We start from the raw sequence: 18715 nt of genomic DNA on the forward strand, positions 1-18715 counted from the left end.
CATTCCTGAATGGTAGTCTAGTATACGGCTACTCCCTTTCTCAGGTGCTACCTTCGGACAGGTACATTCCTGAATGGTAGTCTAGTATACGGCTACTCCCTTTCCCAGGTGCTACCTTCGGACAGGTACATTCCTGAATGGTAGTCTAGTATACGGCTACTCCCTTTCTCAGGTGCTACCTTCGGACAGGTACATTCCTGAATGGTAGTCTAGTACACGGCTACTCCCTTTCTCAGGTGCTACCTTCGGACAGGTACATTCCTGAATGGTAGTCTAGTATACGGCTACTCCCTTGCTCAGGTGCTACCTTCGGACAGGTACATTCCTGAATGGTAGTCTAGTATACGGCTACTCCCTTGCTCAGGTGCTACCTTCGGACAGGTACATTCCTGAATGGTAGTCTAGTACACGGCTACTCCCTTTCTCAGGTGCTACCTTCGGACAGGTACATTCCTGAATGGTAGTCTAGTATACGGCTACTCCCTTGCTCAGGTGCTACCTTCGGACAGGTACATTCCTGAATGGTAGTCTAGTATACGGCTACTCCCTTTTTCAGGTGCTACCTTCGGACAGGTACATTCCTGAATGGTAGTCTAGTACACGGCTACTCCCTTTTTCAGGTGCTACCTTCGGACAGGTACATTCCTGAATGGTAGTCTAGTATACGGCTACTCCCTTGCTCAGGTGCTACCTTCGGACAGATACATTCCTGAATGGTAGTCTAGTATACGGCTACTCCCTTGCTCAGGTGCTACCTTCGGACAGGTACATTCCTGAATGGTGGTCTGGCATACGACTACTCCCTTTTCAGCAGATTCAGCCTAACGGACGGCCCATTCTGCAACTCAGAGACGATCTAGCATACGATCCATTCTGATCTTTCATCCCCATCAAAGCCATCCGCCTAACAAACAACTCACTCTGGTATCCAGACACGGTCTAACATACGACCCGTTCTGATCCCTTATCCCCAGCAGTGTATAACATACTCGGACTCCCCAGCGAAGTCAACAGCATGATGAATGATTCACTATACGGTCTGAGGTACGACCCGGTGTGACACCCATGTCTTCAGATATCGTCTAACGTACGACACAATCTGGAAAATCTCGTCATCGAACCTCCTGGATGGCATCTTTAAGCCCATCTCCATCAAGACTAATGGATAAGCGCAAATTTTTGGGGCATTCTAGTGTTCAATAATCTTTCACCTCCAAACCACGAACGGCATACTCGCCATTCTAACTCTCTCGGTGCAAGAATATTGAACAGGGGCAGCTGTCATACCCCAAAATTTGCCCGTTGATATTACAAAGCATTTTCCAAGACCCTCTGACTTGATCTGCAAGGCACTGATATTAAATGGACAAAAGCCCAGCTCGCAACAGGCCTAATCCAAAGTGGCCCAAAAAAGCTTGCTCGCTAGGCGAGCAATTCCTTCGCCTAGCGAATACCTCAGCATGCCACTCGCCCAGCGAAGCATCAGGTCCAGAAAAAGCCCAAACCTAGCTTGCTCGCTAGGCGAGCAATTCCTTCGCCTAGCGAAGCTTGCGAAAATTGGAAGTTTTGGACCTCATTTTAAGCCCATTAGGTCACCACCACTACCACTATAAATACCAGCTCCTCTGCCACGAAAAAGGACACACACAGACGGACGGAAAACAGAGGAAGACGGACGGAAACCCTGGCACGGAAACCCTGAGGCTACTTTAGAGAAGTCCGAGTGAAGAAACCCTGAAGGCCGCTTACCCGCTCCGAAGCTACCGCCGCCCAGCTCAATCCGGCTCGCCAATTCAAGGTTGCAACCCGATTTGCAAACAGGTTTGCATCACTATTATCGCTCTAGTTTCTTACTTGGCATATGATTTAGGATTCTTAATCTACATATGATTATCACTTTGTGTCCTTATTTTGCATGTGGTACCACTTTAGTGTCTTAATTTGCATATGATATCGTTTCGTACTCTCATTTGGCATATGGTACCACTTCATGTTCTTAATTTGTGGAGGATATTATAATTGAATTCATAAACATTTTGGAGTTTTGCATGAGAATTTAAATGTGCTTGAATATTGTGAAATTGAACCATATAATTATGTGTTGGATGCCATAAGCCATGCTGCAGGTTGAGGTCATAATGTTCTCAAATTTCAAACCCGTGGCCGCTCGCTAGCTCATCGCTAGGCGAGCCCGCAGCGAGCCTTCGCTGAGCCTTCGCTAGGCGAAGCAGAGGCGACCGGGCCAGGGGCTGTTTTGTCTCTTTGCTGCCCATTTCATGTTTACCTAATAATGATTCTGCGTATTTGGCTTAAATTCCTGGCTGTTATATTTATTTTATGGTGCAATTTCCGATTGTATTTTACCTCGATGCTTTAATCCGTGTGTTCATGGTGTAAAGGCTAGCATGCTTCCGAAGAAATAGCCGGCTAGGTACTCCGCTTTATGCATGGGAAGCTTTCATGGAGATGGATTCTAAATTGTTTCACTTTAATGTGAAGATTCACATTGATTGCCTAATTAATTTTAATGTAGTGATCCTTAATGTGCTGATTTTAATGTATCGATTTAATGCGGTATCACCATAATTACCTAATGAACTTAAAACATGGACTTTAAATAAATGATATCGGACCTCTCTTTATTACCCCACGATTACAATATTACGGTCATGTCCCGCGAATGTGGGGATACACTTAGCAATGGCCCTTCGATTAAATCATCATAAAATAAATCATAGTCCCTCGGATGTTGCCTTCGAAAATACGATTTTGTCCCTCGATGACCCTTCGGTGTAGCCTACGGTTAAATGATGATAGTCCCTTCGAATGCTAAGGTATCCTCACAACTGTTGCCTTCAATGACCTATCGATGACCCTACGATGACCCTTCTACATCCCCAGGATAAAACTACTTACTTCTCAATAGTAAGGACAGTTTTACCCTCATAAGGATAGGAAATGCCCGGAAAGACCTCGGACAGGTATAACCCTTAATTGCTCATTCATAACAAAAAAATGCTTTTCACACCTCACACCTTTCAAATATCCTTTTTAGAAAATCACCACTTAGCATACATCCGTACTAGGATCATTGCCGAGTTATATTTTTCTAAACTACTTTCAGAAAACTATACGAGATAACCACTTTGTTAAATTCTCGTTTTCAAAGCCTTTTTATACACTTTTCAACCACCTTTTTCAAACTAAAAAAAAAAACATAAATGATTGAGCAATTAAGAGCCCATGGATAACCATGGATACAAAGGGTGCTAATACCTTCCCTTTGTATAAAGTACCTCCCGAACCTAAGAATTTAAAATTAAGGTCTTTCCTGTTCTTTTCCACCTTTCCTTATGGGATAAAAGAAAAGTCGGTGGCGACTCTTGCTAACCGCGACATTGCGATTACAAATCCAATAAAGTCCAGTTCACCGTATGACAGCAACTTATTCCAAAGCCCAGTTCCCGTCTAGTAAACCTTTTTCAAAAAATCAGTTCCCGTTTGACAATTTACTTCAAAGCCCAGTTCCCGTCTGGCAATTTACTTCAAAACCCAGTTCCCGTCTGGCAATTTATTTCAAAGTCCAGTTCTCGTCTGGCAACTTATTCCAAAGTCTAGTTCCCGTCTGTCAAACTATATCAAAAATCAGTTCTTGTACGACAAATCATTTGCCAAATACCAGTTCTCGTCTGGTAAATTATCTCTTAATACCAGCTCTCGTCTGGTAAATTATCTCTTAATACCAGTTCTAGTATGGTAAATTATCTCTTAATACCAGCTCTCGTCTAGTAAATTATCTCTTAATACCAGTTCTCGTCTGGTAGGTCACCTATTTCAATACTAGTTCTCGTCTGGTAGTCAATTATTTTCACCAGTTCTCGTCTTGTAGCCTACTTTAAAAATCAGTTCCTGTCTGATAAACAAAAACAAATTCAGTCCCGTCTGACATTTCAATTATTTTCACCAGTTCGCGTCTGGTAACATATTCTTCAAGTGATGTCCTCATTTGGCAGTTCAATCTCCTTCACCAGATCTCATTTGGCAGTTCCCATTTAAAGTCCAACCTCGTTGGCAATCAAGAATTAAACCCTACAAAAATATCCAATTACCCGGTTGCATTCCCTCATGCATCACACGAATCATCCATACATGGTTTTCCTACCAAACAGAAAAGTCAAAAAATACAGTCATATGAATCATCAAAATACTCATGCATAACACTCCCACAAATTGGGAATTTCAACAAAATAAAAATCATTCGCATTCCTACATGCACAACCAAATATCCCCGGCAATTGCATATTTACATGCATCTCATGCATCATCCCATGCATGGTATTCCCACCCAAAGTGGAACATCATACAAAAATCAAATATAAAATGTTAGGATCCAAGGTCCTTCATGTATATCTTGGACATTCCTCATTCCAATTAAAGTTATTTCCTTGCACGTGCTCGTGGGATTATCTCAGTAAATCATTTTTTCGACTTTACGATTAATAATGATATTCCCAACAATCTTCTTTACAATCATCGCTCCCCAAGCAGAGGTTACCCTAAAAAAGTCTCTTATGAGCTTTTTCCCCTGCAGAGCATTTCCAGTATGTCTCCCTCAAAATGAGTCTTTTCTTAAAAGTTCCCCTAACAGACGAATATTCGAGATACTGCTTCATTTATCTGAAGAATCTCATCTCTCTGTTTGAGATACTGCTTCATCAATTTGAAGAATCTCATTTGTTTTCTAGAGATACTGCTCTAAGTATCCTCGGAGAGTCTTACATTCAATTAAGGTATCATTCCCTTGTTTGGAATATCTTAATTCTATCATATAAGATGCTGTTTCGACTCGATACAAAGAATCTCATTTTTACTGTTTGAGATACTGTTTCATCAATATGAAGAGTCGCATTTCAGATTTTTTAGAGGTACTGCTCTAATATCCTCGGAGAGTCTTAGATTCAATTAAGGTATTTTTCCCTTGCAGGAACATCTTAATTCTATCATATAAGATGCTGTTTCGACCCGATACAGAGAATCTCACTTTTTACTGTTTGAGATACTGCTTCATCAATATGAAGAGTCTCATTTCAGATTCTTTTTAGAGATACCGCTCTAAGTATCCTCGGAGAGTCTTAGATTCGATTAAGGTATCTTTCCCTTGCTGGAATATCTTAATTATATCATATAAGATGTTGCTTCGACCCGATACAGAGAATCTCACTTTTACTGTTTGAGATACTACTTCATCAATATGAAGAGTCTCATTTCAATTTTTTTTAGAGATACTGCTCTAATATCCTCGAAGAGTCTTAGATTCAATTAAGGTATCTTTCCCTTGCTGGAACATCTTAATTCTATCATATAAGATGTTGTTTCGACCCGATACAGAGAATCTCACTTTTACTGTTTGAGATGTTGCTTCATCAATATGAAGAGTCTCATTTCAGATTTTGTTTAGAGATACTGCTCTAAGTATCCTCTAAGAGTCTTAGATTCGATTAAGGTATCTTTCCCTTGCTGGAACATCTTAATTTTATCATATAAGATGCTGCTTCGACCCGATACAGAGAATCTCACTTTTACTGTTTGAGATGCTGCTTCATCAATATGAAGAGTCTCATTTCAGATTTTTTTAGAGATACTGATCTAAGTATCCTCGAAGAGTCTTAGATTCAATTAAGGTATTTTTCCCTTGCTGGAACATCTTAATTCTATCATATAAGATGCTGCTTCGACCCGATACAAAGAATCTCACTTTTTACTGTTTGAGATACTGCTTCATCAATATGAAGAGTCTCATTTCAGATTCTTTTTAGAGATAATTCTCTAAGTATCCTCGGAGAGTCTTAGATTCGATCAAGGTATCTTTCCCTTGCTGGAACATCTTAATTCTATCATATAAGATGTTGCTTCGACCCGATACAGAGAATCTCACTTTTACTGTTTGAGATGCTGCTTCATCAATATAAAGAGTCTCATTTCAGATTTTTTTAGAGATACTTCTCTAAGTATCCTCGAAGAGTCTTAGATTCGATTAAGGTATCTTTCCCTTGCTGGAATATCTTAATTATATCATATAAGATGTTGCTTCGACCCGATGCAGAGAATCTCACTTTTACTGTTTGAGATACTGCTTCATCAATATGAAGAGTCTCATTTCAATTTTTTTAGAGATACTGCTCTAATATCCTCGAAGAGTCTTAGATTCAATTAAGGTATCTTTCCCTTACTGGAACATCTTAATTCTATCATATAAGATGCTGCTTCGACCCGATACAGAGAATCTCATTTTTACTGCTTGAGATACTATTTCATCAATATGAAGAGTCTCATTTCAGATTTTTTTTTAGAGATACTGCTCTAATATCCTCGGAGAGTCTTAGATTCAATTAAGGTATCTTTCCCTTGCTGGAACATCTTAATTCTATCATATAAGATGCTGTTTCGACTCTATACAGAGAATCTCACTTTTACTGTTGAGATGCTGCTTCATCAATATGAAGAGTCTCATGCCAGATTTTCTTTATACTGTTCTAGCATCCTTAAAAATCTTGAGATTTAGCTAGTGATATCATTCCATTACCGGAATATCTCGATTATGACATCCAAGATACTGTTCTGACGATTCCCAGAGAGTCTCGACTGTTTCATTTTACCTTTTTGATAATTTTTCTTACTGTATTTCTCACTGCATTTTCTTTTTTTCATTTCTTCCTTGCATTTCAAAGGACAAATTTTGGGTCTTTTCGTATTTAATTACCTTCCACTACGAATGTATGAAGACTATTGTCATTCTTACCTTCTAGTTCAAGATAATGAAATAGGGGCAGCTGTCATACCCCAATTTTGTCCGGCCGTGTGTGGTTTACCCATGAGATCTTTTTATTTCAAAGGCCCATTTGCATAAGTGTGTTCATAATCTAAAATGTGGTTTGAATCTTTTTACATTACTAATCCAAAACCTATTTTTTCTATTAGTAAGTATTAAGAGCCACGTTATTATTTCTATGATCACTATTTACTAGTCCATTTACACATCCCAAATATTTATACCAAGTTCTAAGTTCTTCATGGGTTCCCAAATTAAATTTGCATTTTTTAGAAACATGTATGTGTCATTTTTAAATTAAAAATTTCATATTTAGATTTTTTGTATTTAAAATAGAATTGTGTTGTTTTTTAAAGTCCCATATTTAGATTTTTGTATATAAAATAGAATTGTGTTGTTTTTAAATTAAAAGTCTCATATTTAAATTTTTGTATTTAAAATAGAATTGTGTTGTTTTTAAATTAAATCACTATACTTAGTTTCTTTGTACCTAAGTTAGAATTATGTTATTTTTTAGATTAAGTCATTATACTTAAGTTAGAAATATGTTGTTTTTAAAATTAAGTCATTTTACTTCAGTTAGAAATATGTTGTTTTTAAAATTAAGTCATTTTACTTAAATTAGAAATATGTTGTTTTTAAAACTAAGTCATTATACTTAAGTTAGAGATATGTTGTTTTTAAAATTAAGTCATTATACTTAAGTTAGAGATATGTTGTTTTTAAAATTAAGTCATTTTACTTAAGTTAGAAATATGTTGTTTTTAAAATTAAGTCATTATACTTAAGTTAGAAATTTGTTGTTTTTAAAATTTGAAATTGATTAGCATAAATAAATATTGAGTTAAATTTTGAAAAGCTTAAAAGGTAATTAAATAATTAAAATTTAATTCAATAAGCTCCCAAAAATCCAAATACATTTTGTCTTTAAATTTTTTTATTAAACTAAATAATTACATTTTTTGACTAAGTGGAATTTGCTGCAAAAACAGGTTCCTAATTCTAATGACCAAGACCAAAATCAATGGACCGGTTAAACACTCCTTTGGACCTAGGCGCAAAAACATGTTGTCTTGAAGCTTGGAGCAACCACTTTTCCATTCCATCAAAGTCTCTTCAAACCTGTGACCTGCAAAGAGAAAATAGCTTATTTTAAAAGCACTTTTCAAAAGCACTTAAAGAGCTGAAAAACAACTAAATGAATCATTTAGTTTGAAACTTTATCTATAAGGTTAACCTAAGCATTCAAAAAGGACTTTTTACATTAGCTTAAAATAAGAACAGATCAAATCCCACATAATCTTGGATGAGAAAATCAAAAAGAAAAAGGAGTTTTTTTTAAGGCTTAATCATTTCTTCATAATAACAACAGAAGAGAGGTTAACGTAGAGATACACATCACAGTAAAAGATTTTTCAAAAGAAACTCTAAACACAAAAGCAAACACAGCAATAATTTTTCTTCAAAACCCAAAATCAAGAACAACCTAAACACAACCAGAGTTTTCTTTCAAAAACCATAAAGAACACAACAGCAATAACAGAAACGGAGACACTCGGTAATCCTTCATCGACGATTCACGAATCAATCAGTAATCGAAGGAGAAAAAGAGAGATAGAGTTGGGAAAGAAAAGAAATAACATAAGCATAAGAGATAAGCAAAAAAACTTGACGATACCTTTTCGGAATTGATTCGCTTCCGCTCTTCATCTTTCGACTCGAGCATCGTTGTTCTGCGTTCCATCTTCAAACCACGACCACTCACCATCCACCACCACAACTCAACGATATCACCCTTCTTCACTTTCGATCAAATCCATTCTACCTAACCACCACCGTTCGTTTCTTCTTCCGCCGTCACAAACCCTTGCGTCTCCAACTAACCACCTCCGCCGGCGAATCCTTCCAAACCTCCAAACGCACACCTCTTCTCCTCCTTCGACCGCGAACCCACACGCTCCACACCCTCATTTTCTACCTCCAACGAGCACCCTCACAAAACCACAGTTTCTCCGCCGGCCACAATCGACCTTCAATCGCTCCTCACCGGCGCAACCTCCACCATTCTGACAACCACTTGTCGCCGCCAATAACGACCTTCACCACCGTACTCTTGTTCACGCCGTCGTACTCTCGCATACGCCGTTGTGGAGGTTAGAGTCCGGATCCGTCGTCATCACCCCCACTTCAACGATCTTCGAAAGGAACTTTGGTTTCGCAGATTATCACTTCAATCTTGATCGGAGGCTGAGGATTAGAGTCCGGATCCGTCATGTTCGTTGTTGAATCGCCATGTTCCGAGGGAAGTTCTGCAACTTCTTTGCATCGCGTCCAGGATGAAAACGTGGTGACCTGGGTTTTGCTTAAGGAAGCAAATTGAAGCATTTCATGGATAGGTCTTGACTGTTTGGGCATAAGGCCCAAAACGGGTTCGCTTATACCCACCCTCATTTCTCAGGTTCACACCTCCTCTTCATAATCATTTAATTTAAACTAATCTCTTGGAATTCGCTTAATCAATAATAATTAATTTTGGATTTAAGTTCAGACTCTGCTTTTTCTATTTGTGATTAAAATGATTATTTATAATCATCAGAATTTAGGTGATTAAGAGGTTAATTATAATTGGGATTAAGTGAGTTAGTTAATTATTTTGGATTAATTGTTTAAGTGCAAACTTTATGTTTAAATTAATTAGACTTAGTCAAATATTTTTTTTATTTAAACATTGTTTAATTCAGAAAAAATCATGCGAGAGAGAAGGTATTTGTAAATTTTGTTCCTCTACTCTTAATGTACTATTGCATGTCAATATTTTATTAGTGGACTTCCAAATTAAAAAAATACATGAGGGTCTCTTTCCTTCCAGACATTAGGACGCCGCCCCTACTCTTCTCATACAGCCATGTTTCATTTTGTTTTTCTTTATATCTATTTATTTATTTTCTCAAAGGCTTAATTATTAGTTGGGTTGGGCCTAATTAGATTTTGGCGAGTGCACCCTTTGCTATGCTTGCTTCCATTTGCTTCAATCGACATTTCAATTGATCAATTAATTTTAATTAACATGATTAGTTGACCTAAATGAATAACTTTGATAATTAATTTTAATCAACTTGATTGATTGATTCAATCAAACTTTAAATTAACTAACTTGGTTAATTAAATATTGATTGATTTTCATTCAAATCCATCGTCGATTCAAAATCGCTTTAAACCGCTAAAACCAAACAATTCTTGATTCAATCGAGCCCATCTCCCACACCTTCGTAAGTCGATTGCTCTTAGCATCGCCATCAACCTCACATGGCTTACTCTTGGGCTTCCTTACAATGAGACCTATTCGGTTATTAAATAATCTATTAGATGATCGATTCACTAAAAAAAACTCATTTCATTCATAAACACAAATTCAAAGCCTCAATCCAACATCGAGTACTTTTATTCAAACCAAATCAAAATACCCAATCACAATCAAATAACATTTCATTTGAAAATAAAAAGGGGGATGGTTTTGAGTTTTCAACTCCTCCCCTCGATTATTTGAATACGAGTTTTCTTACTCGGTTAGTCAAACGGTCGTCATTTCTAATCCATTTGAGCACAAACAAATCAAACCATTTTATAACAAGAAACCAAGATGGAGATAACTTTGAGTCTTCAATTTTTCCCCTTGACTATTTGAATACAAGTTCTCTTACTTGGTTAGTCAAATAATTGTCGTTCCTATACCAACTTCCAAACTCCGATTAAATCGAAATATTTTCACAATAAGCTAAATGAAAAGGGAGTTGACTTTGAGTTTTCAACTCCACTCCTCAATTGGTTGAATGTGAGTTCTCTTACTCGGTCAGTCGAGCAATTGTCATTTTTCCACAAACATACAATTTAATCAAATCATTTTTTAGCAAACTATACGAAAAGGGAGATGGTCTTGAGTTTTCAATTCCTCTTCTCAAATGCTTGGATATGAGTTGTTTTACTCAGTCATTCAAGTACTTGTCGTTTATTCTAAAATACATCAACCATACTTAAAATCATTTTTATAATTAAACGATGAAAAAGAAAGTGGTCTAGAGTCTTCTATTCCCTTTTCCGATTATTTGGATACGAGTTATCTTACTTGATTATCTGAGTATTCGTCATCCATTCATAACGCCTTAATCAAACCCTTTCTATAATTAAGGATGAAAAAGAAAGTGGTCTAGAGTTTTATATTCCCTTTCTCGATTGTTAGGATACGAGTTGTCTTACTCGACTATCCGAGTAATCGTCATCCAACCAAAAACATCTCAACCAATCAAAACACCCAACATATAATTCAATTTGTCACCCTCGTGTGATCAAAACTCTTTTCAAAAAGAACATTATTTAATCCTTTCTAATGCGCACAACAAACCAATGCTTAAGCCTCCGCCAAGAGTAGACAAGTCAGCGTTTAGTCTTTAGAACGCGATCTAAACAGCTGTTCATTAAAAAACATCAACCAACCGTAGTTCCCCGAACTACGAATGCTCTGATTTCCTTATTATACCATTAGGATACGTAGGCAGGAGATTGTTGTATCTTCGCGAGCACACTAATAAAAAACCTCCCCTTTCCCTTTCTGAGGTTCTCGTCCATTTCAATTTCTAATATTTTATAACCCAAAGATAACAAACAAACATAAATTAACACACGAAACACACATTAAAACTAAAAGGTTTCCGTTGAGTACAACGGACGTAAGGGGTGCTAATACCTTCCCCTTACGTAATCCACTCCCGAACCCGAATATGGTTGCGATGACCATTATTCTATTTCCTAAAGGTTTTATCGATATTTTCCTATTTCTTCATTGGGATAAATAAAGTTCGGTGGCGACTCTGTTCGAACATTAATTTTGTTTCCGCGACCATCGCGAGGAATCGTATTTTTCGAGAAGCGACAATAGGGTACATGTTGTGTTCATGTACTATTTAGAATTGTTGTTGTATTTCTAAATCATTTAGAATTATATTGTTATTAGGGTATCAATGGAAGAATTGATTCGTGTTTTGATTCATCATGGAAGGTCGTTTATAGATGAAGAAATGTATAAGTATGAAGGGGAAGTATTAGTGCTAAACTGTGATCCTGATAAATGAAGTTGTTTTTAGATGATAGGCATTGTGAAAGAATTGTGATATGAAGAAGTTGGTATTATATCGTATAAGGATCCTACATATGATAGGAATATATTGAATGCCGACAAAGGTGTTCAAAATATTGTTGATTTATCTAAGGTACTTTGTCACAACCTGAATTATTTGATGGACTTATAGTGGAAGAAGTTATGGGTTTTTTCAATCTTGATCAAGAGAATCTTGTTTCCAAATTATATGAAGAAGTTGTCATGAATTATGGAGAAGCTGAAAATCAATGTGGAGGATAACTCGGTTATATGAATGATCAAGAAGTTGGAGTAAATGACGAAAAGGCCTGAGTTGAAACTAGAGGAATTAATGATCAAGAAGTTATTTTATCACAAGTTGAAAATGAACAAGACATGAAGGCAAACATGAATGATCTATAAAATGATGTGAATGATATATAAAATTATGTGTATGATGAAGAGGCTGATAGGATACCTTATTTCCAAAGACTGTACATTTGTTATGCAACATGTAAAAAGAGTTTAAAACATTGAAAACCTGACATTGGCTTAGATGGTGGTTTTTAAAAGGGAATTATGGAGGGGGCATTTTTCTAGCTATAAGAAGAGATTCAAATTACCAAATGTAGTCGATTGCTTTTGTAGTTGTTAAAGGAAAAACAAAGGATATATGGTCATTGTTTTTTCAACTTTTAATTGATGTTCTCGAAGGTAAGAGTTAGTGTCATACATGCACATTTATCTCTAATCAACAAAAGGTGCTTATTATAATTTTACATAATTATTTAGATTTAATATTTATTAACTTTGTACTATTTTTTAAAAAATTGTTTTGTACGTTTTGCATGAAAAGTATTTTGCCTTGCTATGGATGAGATTATATATCTTGTGTTAAACAAAGATTTTGTGTACATCATTCATCTCAATAAAGTGTGTTCGTTCATAAGAAAACACCAACTAAGAAGAAAACACCGACAAAGAAGAAAATCATGAACAGGAATAAAAATTAATATTTTGTTTGGTTGATGTTTAAAATGTTTAATTGTGTATTATGAATCACTTAAATTTGTATTTTGTTAATTATTTTACTTTTGAATTTTGTTTTGAAAATCGGATTAGACTTTATTTTAAATATTGTTTAGTGTTAAAGGTCAAGTTAATGAATTTTGTTTAATTTATATTTTTTTAGAAATTTATTCCATAAATATACTATATAAAATATGAGTACAAACAAATTTAATTATGTATCCCAAGGTATACAGAATTTTATTTTGCATCACAAGTACAAAGAAATTTGGTTATTTCTTTAGATTTTTTATATAATTGATGCACAAAATATACTCATTTATTAAATTTCATAATTATACACAAGTTCATAATTGCACAATGATAGACATTTCACAACATCACAAGGCACATAATTTCATTAAAACCATTTCATTATAAATTTCATAAATACATATACAATTACATTATTAACATTACGCTATCAACTTTTACATTAAAACCATGATAAATTCAATAAAAAAATTACACACCGTCTGAGTGGAACCCTGTAAAATGTCAAAAAAATCACATCCAATAAATCACTTCCATACAGAAATTTTCAAAAAGAAAATTTAATTAATGAGTATTAAAATTAGAAAAACAAAACACTTGCCTTATAGTATGGACATTCTCATAATTACTTTTCAAAATTTGTAACTGGGGTGACCTTTTAAAGCATGACAAAATTCTCACACCAAAAGTTATGTGTCAATCGTTGTTTGGAGGTGGAATCAACCTTCAAATTAGCAAACAATTTTGAAATGGGAGAAGAATGTGTGTAACATACTGTTATTCCTTAATTTTGAATTGAAAGAAAAATAGAAAATGAAGAAGGTGATGAATGCATAAGGATTAGAATTAGGAGAAGATGATGAATGCACAAGATTTTGAATAAGGAAAAGATAAAGATGCAATCGGTTTTAAAAAAAGTGGTGACCTAGTCATATGTTTGTTTCTGAACAGAGAAATAAGAACCAGTGATGTTTACAAGGACACAATTTAATACTGATAAGGGCATCAAACAGGTCATTCGAAGAAAATGGATGATAACGATTAATGTGATACATTTTTAACCATTAAGTGCCCCAATTGGTCATTTTTAAAGTAATTTGACCAAAAAGAAAAACTCTTAAAGCCAAGCTAAGAGACCAAAAGATGGTTAAATTTTTTTACTTTATGTTTCAAGTTTCTATTCATTAATTACACAAATTACACAATACCTTAAACAAGATTTTTTAATGCACCTGAAATACATCATTGAAAAATACTAAAATACTCTCTCGATTCTGAAGAGGGACACATTCAATACATAAATTTATTCGTTTTTGAGTCACACTCTGACTTTATAAATTTTTATAATAAATTTATTCATAAAATTGAGACGTGACTCAAAACTGAATGAATTATGTGTTTAGAATACGTCTGAAAATATATCTCCAAAATCTAAAAAATATTTTAATATTTTCGTATTGTATGGTGTGTATATAACATATAAGATGCATTAAAAAATTCTCTGGTGCAAAAATAGTGAGGTCGTCGGTGGAGGTATTTCAAAACCCACCCACAACTCTTTTAAATGGATCCTTTCGGTAGTTCAATTTGCTATGTTGTAAACTATATTTAAATATCTTAAAATGAATAGAATGGAATGGAGTATAGTGGAATGAAGTGAGATGAAACATTGCAAAGTGGAAATTTCATTCTATTATTTAGATTTTTATGAGATAACAATTCAAATTGTTCATTTCGGCCAAAAACCAAAGTGATGCTAAATGATAAAATGACTTCACTTTCTTCCGCTTGATAGATATAGAATAGATAGGGACTTATTAGTTTCAATGCTTAACAGTGTTGAGCTGGATTTAGTTAAGTGCTGAGCTGAATTTAGTTTGTTAGTTTGTTACGGGTTGTTATAACTTTTCCACTCTCTATATATAGAGTGTTTATTGTATCACTATCATTATGAAATACAATGACATGATTTTTAATTGTCTTCTCTAACTATATTATGAAGTTCTATCATAGTATCTAGAGCTTCTTTTACGATCCAACCAAACGCTTCCATGGATCCTCTGTTTCCGTCTTTGCAAGTGAAACTTTCACACTTGATCTCAGTAAAGCTTGATGACAAGAACTTCAAGCAGTAGAAGCAACAGATCGACGACGTTGTTCGTGGTCATCGCCTACAACATTTTGTCACCGTGCCGGTGATTCCTCAAAGGTCACCGTCCGATTCTGATTCGGCACTTCACAGTGTGAACTCTGCATATCTTGATTGGGAACAACAAGACGCACTCATCTGCACGTGGCTTCTATCCACCATCTCCGATTCGCTTCTACCAAAACTCGTGGATTGCAAGCATTCATGGCAAGTCTGGACAGAAGTCCATCGTTATTTTAATACGCTTCTCTTCACCAAAGCACGTCAGTTACGATCGGAATTGCGTCGTCTCACGAAAGGAGCGCTTACGATTGCAGAACTCATGGTTCGAGTTCGTGAAATCAGTGAGTCACTGATTTCGATTGGAGATCACGTTCCCCTTCGTAACCTAATTGAAATCGTCCTCGATGCGCTTCCAGAAGAATACGACTCCATTGTTGCAGTTGTTAACAGCAAAGAAGAACTAAGTTCTCTTGATGAGTTGGAGTCGTCGCTTCTTGCGCATGAATCTCACGCAGGTAACGCCACCGTCTACGACGGTCACCACCGATCCTTCTATCACTGGAGCGTTTTCTCAAGGTACGAGTCACGTGACGGCCAATGCTAAGAATTATGGTTATAGCGCGTGTGGAGGTCGTTCTGGTCGTGGAGGTGGTCGGTACGGCCGTGGCGGTGGTCGTTTTGGTAAAATGCAATGCCAAATTTGTCACAAATCTGGACACGATGCTTCTATCTGCTATCACCGTTATTCCAACTCAACTGGTACTATGTATCCACCTCAGAGAGCTTCCTATAATCCTTTTCTAATGCTTGCACGCCCTATGTATCAACTTTCCTTTGGTTATAGCGCTCCCAGAGCCACTCCTCCTAGGGCTTCTGCACCACAAGCTTTCTTTGCAGGTTTTGAAGCTAACTTCAACAATCAATGATGGTATCCAGATTCAGGTGTTTCTCACCATGTTACTCCCGATGCCTCAAATTTGTCTGACTCCATTTCTTTGCCTGGATCTGAGCATGTCTTTATGGGAAACGGCCAAGGTTTGTCTATTAACTCTGTTGGTTTCATGTTCTTTCCTTCACCAAACTATCGTAACATGTCTCTCATCCTTCAAAATCTTTTACTCGTGCCTCACATCACCAAAAACCTAATGAGTGTAAGCAAATTCGCTCAAGATAACAATGTTTTCTTTGAGTTTCACCCTAAATTTTGTGTTGTCAAATCACACGCTTCTTCTGAAGTTCTTCTTCGTGGTTTAGTGGGAGATTATGGTCTCTACAAGTTCCCCAATCCTGCCACTCAAGTACCCAAGTCTACTCTCAGTCTTAACACATGTCTAGCTAAATCTTCCTCTATGAATAATTGTAGTACAACTTGTACCTTACCTTGTACTCCTTTAGCACATAGTGATGATACTTCCAGTTGTATGTTTACTTGTACTCCTTCATGTAATTTTGCCTTATTAAATAATAATACAATGAGCATTTTTCCCAATTCTTCCCATATCAATGATGCCACTCATAATACTGATTTATCTTATCAGCATGTTAACAACCCTTCATCAATAGCCAACAATAAATATGTTTTGTGGCATACCAGATTAGGGCACCTACATCACCATGCTCTTACTGAAATTTTAAAACTGTGTCACCTACCTATCCCCCTAAAACCTCCTGTTGAACTGTGCATTGCCTGCTGCTTAGGCAAATCTCATAGGCTGCCAACTTCCTTATCCACCACTGTGTACAGTCAGCCCTTTGAACTAGTGGTTTGTGACCTATGGGGACCAGCTCCCATGAAATCTTCAGGTGGCTATACTTATTTTCTGACCTGTGTAGATGCTTTCTCTAGGTTTGTTTAGGTGTTTCCTCTTAGACTCAAATCTGACACCATAACTCAATTCACCCAATTTAAGAAAATGGTTGAACTTCAATTCAACTGTCAAATAAAATGTGCTCAAAGTGATGGGGGAGGTGAGTTCAGTGTAACACCCTTCTAAATACCCCAAATTATTTAATTAAAATAATAACATGTTAATCAGAGTAATTATGCCCCGAAGGGTGTCACACAATCATTTCACAAACATTTATCAAAACATCCTGTCATGCTCATTTATTTATCAAGTAAAACAGTTGCATAATACGCAGCGGATACAAAACATCAACATTCAAAGCATGTACTACATTACATGTAAGGTTGATCAACAACGAAATTAAAACATGGTCAAACATCCCCTCCCGATGTTACATCTACCAGAGCATGACCCACTAAGGACGACACTAGACTCCATAGCACTAGCTTCTACTCAACTCACTGCTCGTTACCTGAAAAATAGTTGTAAGGGTGAGTTCTTTCAATCAATATAATAAGCATTATAGAACAACATGTAATGCTAAGTAAATGACACATTAATTCACCCTAATCAAACTACGCACCCAGCAACGGCAATATCCATCCAACCATCATATTCAACAGTAAAAATCTCAATCATATTCAACATTACAACACAACACACAACACACATATGATACTGGAATGCATCCATTCATATCATATGCCATACATTCATTGTGCAATGAGACTCTTATGCATGCGGTACCGACTATGTTGTGAACATATAGTTCAACCTCACCGTCCAAATCCAGGCACGGCTACCAAGCTCACTAGTCCCACTCATTTGAGACATAGTGACTCACTCACTAATTCCTCACCATGGGAATTAGCTACCACCCCAAAATGGGCCATGATATGCACGCTAATCACCTAGCATGCAAACAACAACAACAATCAACATGATTTACTCACTAATTCCTCACCATGGGAATTAGCTACCACCCGAAGGCCACAATACGCATGCTAATCACCTAGCAATGCAACATCAACGATAATCAAGAATAGACACATGCTCACACTCTAAGCTATAGAATAGTCTATTCACAAATGCATACCTTCACAACATCATGTATACCATTCCACATTATCAACACAATTTATCACAAAAGCATATTATATCATGCCAAACAACAACCACAATATTAGCACACTCCACTAATATCTATACTGCTCAAACAGCGGGGATTAGTCTCTATTTCATCATAGGCCAACATAGGCCAACCCTCAAATAGGCACACAACATTAAAATTAACATTTTTCCACTCTGCAACAGCGTTAACCGGTTAACGCCCTGGGTTAACCGGTTAACGCAGCACAACACGCCTTCTGTCTCAAAATTTAACAGTGTTAACCGGTTAACGCCCTGGGTTAACCGGTTAACGCAGCACAAACAGCCAAATATCAGAAATTACAACAGTGTTAACCGGTTAACACCCTGGGTTAACCGGTTAACGCAGACAAAACAGCACATATTCATAATCCAACACAGTGTTAACCGGTTAACACCCTGGGTTAACCGGTTAACGCAAGACAGAAGCTGTTCCTGCGCTAACTCAAGGCAGAATGCAGAATTCTCCGCATTTTCCGCCATTGGAGGACTTCCGGACCTCCGAATCCGATTCCGTAAAAAAAAAACATACGATCGGGAAATTA

This window comes from Lathyrus oleraceus, chromosome 2 (genome assembly GCF_024323335.1).
Source record: "Lathyrus oleraceus cultivar Zhongwan6 chromosome 2, CAAS_Psat_ZW6_1.0, whole genome shotgun sequence".
NCBI classification, from domain to species: domain Eukaryota; kingdom Viridiplantae; phylum Streptophyta; class Magnoliopsida; order Fabales; family Fabaceae; genus Lathyrus; species Lathyrus oleraceus.